The sequence below is a fragment of the Choloepus didactylus genome, chromosome 5, assembly GCF_015220235.1.
Source record: "Choloepus didactylus isolate mChoDid1 chromosome 5, mChoDid1.pri, whole genome shotgun sequence".
Taxonomy (NCBI): Eukaryota; Metazoa; Chordata; class Mammalia; order Pilosa; family Megalonychidae; genus Choloepus; species Choloepus didactylus.
The window spans coordinates 108,538,360-108,548,623 of NC_051311.1; the positions used below are offsets into that span (position 1 = coordinate 108,538,360).

At 41.1% G+C, this 10,264-nt stretch overlaps 2 pseudogenes; both read left to right on the forward strand.

Annotated features, from left to right (window-relative positions):
* Positions 1–3,949: 3,949 nt before the first annotated feature.
* LOC119534946 lies at positions 3,950–6,537 on the forward strand (annotated as a pseudogene).
* Positions 4,946–5,241, forward strand: LOC119534774 (annotated as a pseudogene).
* Positions 6,538–10,264: the final 3,727 nt, after the last annotated feature.

Sequence of the window (10,264 nt, forward strand, 5' to 3'; positions counted from 1 at the left end):
TTGACCAAAAGGACTGCTTCAAGAACCCTCAGCTCTTTACCCCTATAACCAAAGCAGAAATATTTGGAAGTAGTCCTAAAACCATAACTTCACTTGTGATACAATCCCTTTTCCATAACTCTGGCCAAACGATGTAAGTCTCTAAGGGACCAAGAGTCAAGCAACCTCTTCCTCTTGATGTACTCTCCCCCTAAGTAAAAAGGTCTTCTCAAAATTGATTTGTTCTGATACAAATAGGATGCAAAACCACTCCACAGATGCAACCCTATTTTTGAATAGTCATAATTCTATCACTTTTGAGTTGTTATTTTTTTGTAAACTCATTTTCATCTTAGTCTTAGGATTAGTGTATGTGTGTGTGTGTGTGTGTGTGTGTGTGTGTGTGTGTACATATATCCACATATGTATACATAAAGAATCTCAATTCAGGGCTTAAAATAAATAGCATTAATTTTTAAACCATTTAACAGCAGGTTTGAGAGAACTTCTGTCTTTGATTTGTTTGTCCACAAATCAAGAGATCTATGTTAATGGAATGGGTAGAAGAAGGTAAACAGAAAAGAAGGAGAATAAATTCTCTTAAAATATTTTAAAGCTTTTTTATGCATGTCAAATCAAAAATAAGCCATCCAGATCAAAACTCTCAGTTTGAATATCAGTTATATATATTTTATATATGAATATGAATTATACATATAAAATCCATTATATACATACATGCATATATTCTCATATCTCTAGATTCTAGCAGCATTAAAATCATTTAGCAATAAAAATTTTCAGAAGTTTTTCAGAGTCAATCCTCTTCCATATATTTGTTGCACATTAAGTTCACTTTTCATTTGGTGTTATAAGACTTATACTCAAGAACAAAGAAAAGTTCTCTATGGATGCTAAATATTTTCACTACTTGATTTCTGCATAACAGCATATGTCATTTTCCCTGTTTAACTCTTCACAATGCTGTAATAGGTAGCTTTCTCTTTCTGTAGCTCGTACGCATATTCATTCATCCAGGCAGCTATGTTTTCTGCTCTATTCTCTGGTAGGCCAGAGAACTGATGGATTTCAAGGCATCAAAAACTTCAGCAGAGAGAGAGAGCTTGTGGAAAGATGGCAGAGCAAGAAGGTCCAGTAATCAGTCCCTCTACCAAAACAACTATTAAACAGTCAGGAACTGTCTGAATCAACTATTTCAAACTCCAAATCCAGTAGAACATCGTACAGCATCCAGAGAAATCACAAGGAAAAGGCTAATAAATTACAGTAAATATCAGTATACTGCTCTCTCCCCATGGAAGTTACTGGCATCCATCCCTCACTCTCATGTCAGGACATAGTGGGGTCTGGCCCACTGCCTAGCTTGCTGGTGCCAGAAAGGGACATAAAAATCCTCTGCCCCAAGATCTGGGGTGGGCATGGGCCAATCACTGATCACAGTTTTTGATTCACAACTTTAGATTGCTGAGGCCTCAGCTTGGAAGGCAGCCTTTTTTCCAATGGCCTCAGACAGAGGCAGCAGAGGAGACTTAAAGACAGTACACTTCCTCAGAGCTGTGGATAGTTGAAGGGCTATATTTTCTGGGCAAGTCAAGAAACCACAGCTTTGGGGAGCTGAGTAAGAAGCTCCTGGCACCCTTTCTTGTCCCTCCGTCACCCTCTGTCCAAGGCAGTTTGGAGGTGGGCAACACTTCTTTTGTGGGTTCTGGTTCTTGCACCAACTGGGAAAGACAGACTTGGGAAACACCTCTCCAGGAGAATTTGCCATGCAGGAAAAGCAGCTTGAGATAACAAACACAGTATAAGAAAAAATTAAGGTGGAGAGCTTGTAGCAAAGGCTTACTTGCATTAAGTCCAGTAGTGGAACAATGGGGAAAGGGAGAAAGTCTGTCTTTTGGGAAGTAGAGGGGATAGTCCAACTCCTGTAAATGGGGGAACTCCTAAGCCATAAACAAACACAAGTCCTGGGCAAGACACAGGCACAGAAAACACAGGGAGTACACTGCACTTTGTGTTCACTTTGGGCTGACTTCCTGAACAGAGGGCTGTCAGTTGAGAAAATCTCTGTCACATGACCAGCTGGTTACAAACTCAAGAAACAAACATTTCTGGGACTAAATCCCAGAGTTAACATTTTAAAATATTAAAATGTATGGTGTACAACAAAAGATTACAAGAAAACCAAAGAAACAGAAGATGATGGCTCATCCAATGGAACAAGATAAAAGTCCAGAAAACACCTACAAAGAAGACCAGACTGTAGACATACCAAAGACTTTTTAAAAATGATTTTCAACATGCTCAAGGAGATCAAAAAAAAAATACAGAGAAAGAAATAAATGATATCAGAAAAACAATGAATGAACAATATGAGAATCTTAATAAAGAGGTAGAAATTTTAAAAAGGAAACAAACAGAACATGCAATGAAAAAAGTCCCAGGAGGGTTCCAACATCAGATTGTAGCAGGCAGAATAATCAGGAGCTCAAAGACAAAACAATGGAAATGAGTCAGGCTGAGGAACAGAAAGAAGAAAGAATCATAAAAGGTGAAAATATCCTAAGAGACCACTGGGACATCAGCAAGCATACAAATATATGCATTATGGAAGTCCCAGAAGTAGAAGAAAGAGAGAAAGGGGCAGAGGAATATTCAAGGAAATAGTGACAGAGAATTTCCATAATTTAGCAACAGATGTAAATATGCACATCCAAGAAGCCCAGAGAACAATAAACTGGATAAACATGAACAAACCCCATCATATGTTGAGCAAACTGTGGAATTCAAAGACAAGGAGAGAGTTCTGAAGGTAGCAAGAGAAAAACAACATGTTATGCACAAGGTAGCTCCAATTAGATTGAGTACTGATTTCTCATCAGAAACCATGGAGGCAAGAAGGCGGTGGGTTGAAATACTTAAAATGCTGAAAGAAAACAAATGCCAACCAAGAATTTTATATCCAGTAAGATTTCTTTCAAAAATGAGGGACAGATTAAGACATTTCCAGATAAACAAAAGCTGAGGGAGTGCATCACCACTAGACCTGCCCTACAGACAAGCTAAAGGAAGTTCTTCACTGAAAAGAAAGGACACTAGACAGTGGTTCAAAGCTGCGTAAAGAAATAAAGACCTCTGATAAAGGTAACCATTTGGGTAATAACAAATGCTAGTGTTACTGTACTGTATTGTTTGGTATGTAACTCCACTTCTTACTTCCTACAGGTGCTAAAATGCAAATGCATACAAAGTAATGATAAACCTATGGTTATGGACATAACAATGTACAATGCTATATAAATGGTAAAAAGTACAAAGAAAGGTGAAGAGACAGAGAGTTATAAGAAAAGTGAGAAAAATGCAAGTGTATGCTACTGAAGTCAAGTTGGTATCAAACTAAGTATGATTTTTCTATATTTAGTATTTTAAATATTAACCCCATGGTAACCATGAGAAAAATAGATGGGAAATATATCCAGAGAAAAGAGAAGGTACTCAATATGGTACAATACAAAAAAATCAAATAAATATAAAAGTAGGCATTAATGGAAGAATTGATAGACAAAAAAGGTCTAAAACATACAAAGGCTAATAGCGAAATGGCAAAAGAAAGTCCTGCATTATCAGTATTGACAACAAATGTAAATGGATTAAACTCTCCACTGAAAAGGCAGAGATTTGCAGAATGGGTTTTTAAAAAAGCATGACCACTCCCTTGCTCACTAGGTCCCGCCCCCTGCACAGGGGGTCGAGCCCTGCTCTCCTCTCTCCCAGCCTCGGTTCCTCAGTGGACCTGGCTCTGCTGGGTAGGGGGCCAGGCTCCTGCAAGGGGGGTGGTAGCCGTGGTGCTGACAGCCACTCTCTGCCCCTGCAGCCCGCCACGTCCCTCATACACCACCTGGGCGAGCAGTGAAGTGGCAACCTGGCACCCGGGGCTCCAGCAGGGCTCAGCATGAGGCTGGCATAGCTGCTGTGGGGGCTCATCTTGGCCAGCCCAGGTCCCGGGCTGCGCTCCCCTTGTCCCGGCTCCGGAGCCAGCCTCAGCCTCACTTCTGACTCGGGCTCGGGCCCGGCGGCTGAATGAGGTGTTCCAGGCCAAGTGGACTTCTACATGCACTTCTTGCCATCCTGCCGGTCCATGAAGCAGTCCCTGGACTTCGGATCTGTGGATGCTTGTGAAAAGACCTCATTTATGTTTCTGCAGCAAGAGTTGCCTGTTAGATTGGCAAATATAATGAAAGAAATGTCTCCTTCCAGGTAATCTGCTCAGGACGCCATCAGTTCAACTGGTACAAAAGTGCTTCAGGAGCTTCTGGATTTTAAGGACAAAAGTGCTGAAGATGCTACAGCTATTTATGACTTTACAGGTACTGTGATATGGATCAGAAATCGACCCAATGACGTCATTCCCACCATGGCCCAGGGTGTGGCTGAATACAAGGAGAGCTTCAGGGTGGATCCTGTCACCATCCAGAATGTTCAGCACTTTTTGGATCGTTTCTACATGAGTCACATTTCAATTAGAATGCTACTCAATCAACACTTTTTATTATTTGGTGGAAAAGGCAAAGGAAGTCCTTCTCATCAAAAACACATAGGAAGCATAAATCGAAATTACAATGTAGTTGAAGTTATTAAAGATGGCTGTGAAAATGCTAGGTATCTAAGTGATTTGCATTGTATTAACTCTCCTGAACTAGAACTTGAGGAATTAAATGTAAAATCACCAGGACAGCCAATACAAGTGGTTTATGTACCATCCCATCTCTATCGCATGGTGTTTGAACTTTTCAAGAGTGCAACGAAAGCACCCCTGCCGCGGGTCGCAGCAGCTCGGGCGGTGGAAGGAGTGGTGGAAGCAGCGGCGGAGGCAGGCAGCCCAGCTTCATGAAGGCTCTCGGCGCGCCGCGGCCCACAGCACCCGGCAAGCGCCAGTTCCACCGCTAGGATGCCCAAGAGGAAGGTCAGCTCGGCTGATGGCACGGGAAGGAGGAGCCCAAGAGGAGGTCGGCGAGGCTGTCAGGTAAGCCTGCTCCTGCGAAAGTGGAAGCAAAGCCAAAAAAGGCAGCAGGAAAGGATAAGTCTTCAGACAAAAAAGTGCAACCAAAAGGGAAAAGAGGAGCAAAGGGAAAATCAGCTGAAATGACAAACCAAGAAACTAAAGAAGATTTACCTGCAGAAAATGGAGAAACTAAAAATGAAGAGAGTCCAGCCTCTGATGAAGCAAGAGAGAAAGAAGTCTGATTAATCTCGTATACCATGTCTTATCAGTGGTCCCTGTTTATCCCTTCCTGTACAATCCAGAGGAATATTTTTATCAACTATTTTGTAAATGCAAGTTTTTTAGTAGCTCTACAAGAAACATTTTTAAGAAGGAGAATGAAATCCCAGCTCATCACATTTTTTAAGTGTAACTGCTTTTTTTTAAGAGGAGAAATCATTTGCTGGTTGTTTACTTTTTGGTAAAACCAGAAAATAGTGGGATATTGAATTATGGGAGGCTTTGACTGTCTTGGTTGTCAACTTTAACATTCCATAGGGTGGGGGGGGAGGTGGCAGTTTTTATACCCTGTAATATAACGCATACTAAATGATGATTTGGAGTCACAGTCTTGCATTTAATATGTCTTGAACATTTTAAATTACTTCAATTCCAATGTTTTTAGAATAGTTTCTTAAAACTGCTCCCTGATCTTGGCTCTCCCTGTCAGAACTGTGTGTGCTCTGTAACTTCCTTGGTTGTGGTCGTCCAGTTTTCCTAATAACTTTGCTATATGCTGTGAAAGATTGGAAATGTGAGTATTTAGTGTGTATGATATTAAATTGTGAATTAGTGGGACTTATGATGTAACAGCTTATCAACATTTGAAGATATTGCTACTTGATATCCTTGTAGGGAAAACTTGCCTCCAAATTTTAAGCTGGAAAGTCACTGGAATAACTTTAGAAAAGAATTACAACTCTATGGCTTTTTAGATTTTCGGTACATACATTAATTGTGTACAAATTGTTCATAATGTCCATGTGCTGATCTTCAGAACAACCAATACAATCTCAATTATGAAAGAAAAAAAAAAGTGCAATGAGAGCAACTATGGAGTACCATGCCGACAAAGGTGCTTACCCCCTATTCAGGTTCACGTCACTCTACGTAATGAGGATTTGACTGTGAAGATGAGTGACCGTGGAGGCGGTGTTCCCTTGAGGAAAATCGACAGGCTTGTCAACTACTTGTATTCAGTCACACCTCAGCCTCATGTGGAGATGTCCCGAGCAGTGTCCCTGGCTGCTTTTGGTTATGGATTGCCCATATCATGCCTTTATGCACAGTACTTCCAAGGAGACCTAAAGCTATATTCTCTAGAGGGTTATGGGACAGATGCCATTATCTACATTAAGGCCCTGTCAACAGAATCAGTAGAAAGACTCCCAGTACATAACAAAGCTGCCTGGAAGCATTACAACACCAACCACGAGGCTAACAACTGGTGTGTCCCGAGCAGAGAACCGAAAGACATGACAAAGTTCCTCAGTGCCTAATTACCCTTGAAACGCCCAGAAAACCCAAATGTGACTTTTGCATTAAATTTTGAAGGGAAGGTGTTCAGAACTACATTATACCAAATATTTCACATCAGTTTCACAATTAACTATTCAGGTAGATTAAATGGAAACCAAATTCAATTTATACCTGCTAAACCTCCTAAAAAATGAAATTGTACCTATTTTACACTTGTATTTTCACAGTTAATTGAACATATTTTTGAATAACCATGTTTTGGTCAACTTTCCTCTTCATGGTAGACTTCAGAAGTGTGGAAGTCTCTGGGTTTCTACAGGAAGTTGTGTAGTTTTTAAAAATACTTTTCATCTATGTAGGTGAGAAACATTTCCTTAATAATATTGATTAGCTGGCTTAGCCATCTTTCTGTTATTTGGAGGCATTCCAATATTCTTTCTTTAACAGAGACAACTGTAATAAGATGGATCTTCATGTACCTGTAACCAACTACAAGTAAAGCAGAAAACAGTTCCCCTATAAGTATAGAAGCAGCCACCTGTCAGCATCTATATGCATTATCTTAGCTCCAAAGTTAATTTATCATTTTTAAATTTTCTTACAAAAGAACATAATGAGCAGGTCCTTGGGGATCTAAGCCAAGGTCATTGGCAGTTTACTTGAATGTGTTTGTGATTAATGCAAGGGGAAATATTTATATTAGAAGACAAACTAGGCGCTACTAAAATCCCAGAGAAGAAATGGAGGGCAAAGCAGTCAGTCCCAAACTAATCAATTATTGAAATTACCTGGGGTAGCTTTTGAGAAACTAGAGTTTTTCCAGGTCCTGCCCAAGACATACTGAATAAGAATCTCTAGGAATTCCAGTTTTTAAAAATCTTCCTGGGTGAATCTGATGCCTAGCCTAGTTAGGAAACCACTCTTTAAAAATGAATAGTAGGGGGGCGGGGCAAGATGGTGGACTGGTGAGCTGTATGTTTTAGTTACTCCTCCAGGGAAGTAGGTAGAAAGCCAGGAACTGCGTGGACTGGACACCACAGAGCAATCTGACTTTGGGCATACTTCATACAACACTCATGAAAATGTGGAACTGCTGAGATCAGTGAAATCTGTAAGTTTTTGCGGCCAGGGGACCTGCGCCCCTCCCTGCCAGGCTCAGTCCCTTGGGAGGAGGGGCTATCAGCGCTGGGAAGGAGAAGGGAGAACTGCAGTGGCAGCTCTTATTGGAAACTCATTCTACTGATCCAAACTCCAACCATAGATAGACTGAGACCACACACCAGAGAATCTGCGAGCAGCCAGCCCAGCAGAGAAGAGACAGACATAGCAAAAAAACAGCAAGACAAACTCAAAAATAAAAGCAGATGCTTTTTGGAGTTCTGGTGAACATAGAAAGGGGAAGGGCAGAGCTCAGGAACCACAGGCTCATTTGCAAAACCCAAAGAAAAACTGATCTTTCTGCCCCCTGGATCTTTCCTTAATAGCCCTAATTGCTTTGTCTTTTAGCATTTCAATAACCCATTAGATCTGCCAGGAGGGTCCTTTTTTTTTTTTTCTTTTTTTTTTAATCTTTTTTCATTTTCTAAAACAATTACTCTAAGAAGTCCAATACAGAAAGCCTCAAAGACTTGCAATTTGGGCAGGTCAAGACAAGAGCAGAACTGAGAGCTCTGAGACAAAAGGCAATAATCCAGTGGCTGAGAAAATTCACTAAACACCACAACTTCCCAAGAAAACGGGGGCATCCTCTTACAGCCATCATCCGGGTGGACAGGAAACATCTCCTGCCCATCACCGGCCCCATAGCCCAGAGCTGCCCCAGACAACCCAGTGTGACGGAAGTGCTTCAAATAACACACATAAACCACAAAATTGGGCATGGACATTAGCCTTCCCTGCACCCTCAGCTGCTTATCCCAGACTTGGGAAGGTGGAGCAGTGGGAATTAACAAAGCCCCATTCAGATATCATTTCAGCAGACTGGGAGCCTCCCTACAAAGACCGGCAGCCCAGAACCACCCTGGGGGAACGGCACTCACCTGTGACATAGCACAGTCATCCTACAACAGAGGACCAGGGGGTGCAAGGACTGGAAGAGGAACCCACTCGCAAGTCTCAGGGACCATACACCAATACCAAGGACTTGCGGATCAGTGGAAGAGAAAAACTGTGGCAGGACTGAACTGAAGGATTAGACTATTGCAGCAGCTTTAAAACTCCAGGAACACCAGGGAGATTTGTTTGTTAGAGCCGCCCCCCTCCCTCACCACCCAGACACACGCCCCTTACACAGGGCGGGCAACACCAACTACACACGCAAGCTTGGTACACCAACTGGACCCCAAAAGACTTACTCCCCCACTCACCACAGAAGCTACATGGGGGAGAACTGCCTTGAGGGGAACAGGTGGCTCACAGACGCCACCTGCTGGTTAGTCACAGAAAGTGTACTCCACGAAGTTGTAGACCTGACAAATTAGAGATAAGGATTTTAGTTGGTCTGCAAATCCTAAAAGAACCCTACCAAGTTAAGCAAATGCCAAGAGGCCAAAAACAACAGAAAATTTTAAAGCATATGAAAAAACCGGAAGATATGGATAACCCAAGCCCAAGCACCCAAATCAAAAGATCAGAAGAAATACAGTACTTAGAGCAACTAATTAAAGAACTAAAGATGAATGATGAGACCATGGCATGGGATATAAAGGACATCAAGAAGAGCATGGAACAGGATATAAAGGACATCAAGAAGACCCTAGAAGAGCATAAAGAAGACATTGCAAGATTAAATAAAAAAAAATAGATGATCTTATGGAAATTAAAGAAACTGTTGACCAAATTAAAAAGATTCTGGACACTCATAGTACAAGACTAGAGGAAGTTGAACAACGAATCAGTGACCTGGAAGATGACAGAACGGAAAATGAAAGCACAAAAGAAAGAATGGGGAAAAAAATTGAAAAAATCAAAATGGACCTCAGGGATTTGATAGATAATATAAAACGTCCAAAAATAAGACTCATTGGTGTTCCAGAAGGAGAAGAAAAGGGTAAAGGTCTGGGAAGAGTATTCAAAGAAATTGTTGGGGAAAACTTCCCAAATCTTTTAAACACCATAAATACACAAATCATAAACGCCCAGTGAACTCCAAATAGAATAAATCCAAATAAACCCACTCTGAGACATATTCTGATCACACTATCAAATACGGAAGAGAAGGAGCAAGTTCTGAAAACAGCAAGAGAAAAGCAATTCGCCACATACAAAGGAAACAGCATAAGACTAAGTAGTGACTACTCAGCAGCCACCATGGAGGCAGGAAGGCAGTGGCAGGACATATTTCAAATTCTGAGTGAGAAAAATTTCCAACCAAGAATACTTTCTCCAGCAAAGCTCTCCTTCAAATTTGAGGGAGAGCTTAAATTTTTCACAGACAAACAAATGCTGAGAGAGTTTGCTAACAAGAGGCCTGCCCTACTGGAGATACTAAAGGGAGCCCTACAGACAGAGAAACAAAGAAAGGAGAGAGAGACATGGAGAAAGGTTCAGTACTAAAGAGATTCGGTATGGGTACATTAAAGGAGATTAATACAGAGAGGGAAAAATATATATGACAAACATAAACCAAAGGATAAGATGGCTGATTCAAGAAATGCCTTCATGGTTATAATGTTGAATGTAAATGGATTAAACTCCCCAATTAAAAGACATAGATTTTCAGAATGGTTCAAAAAAAATGAACCATCA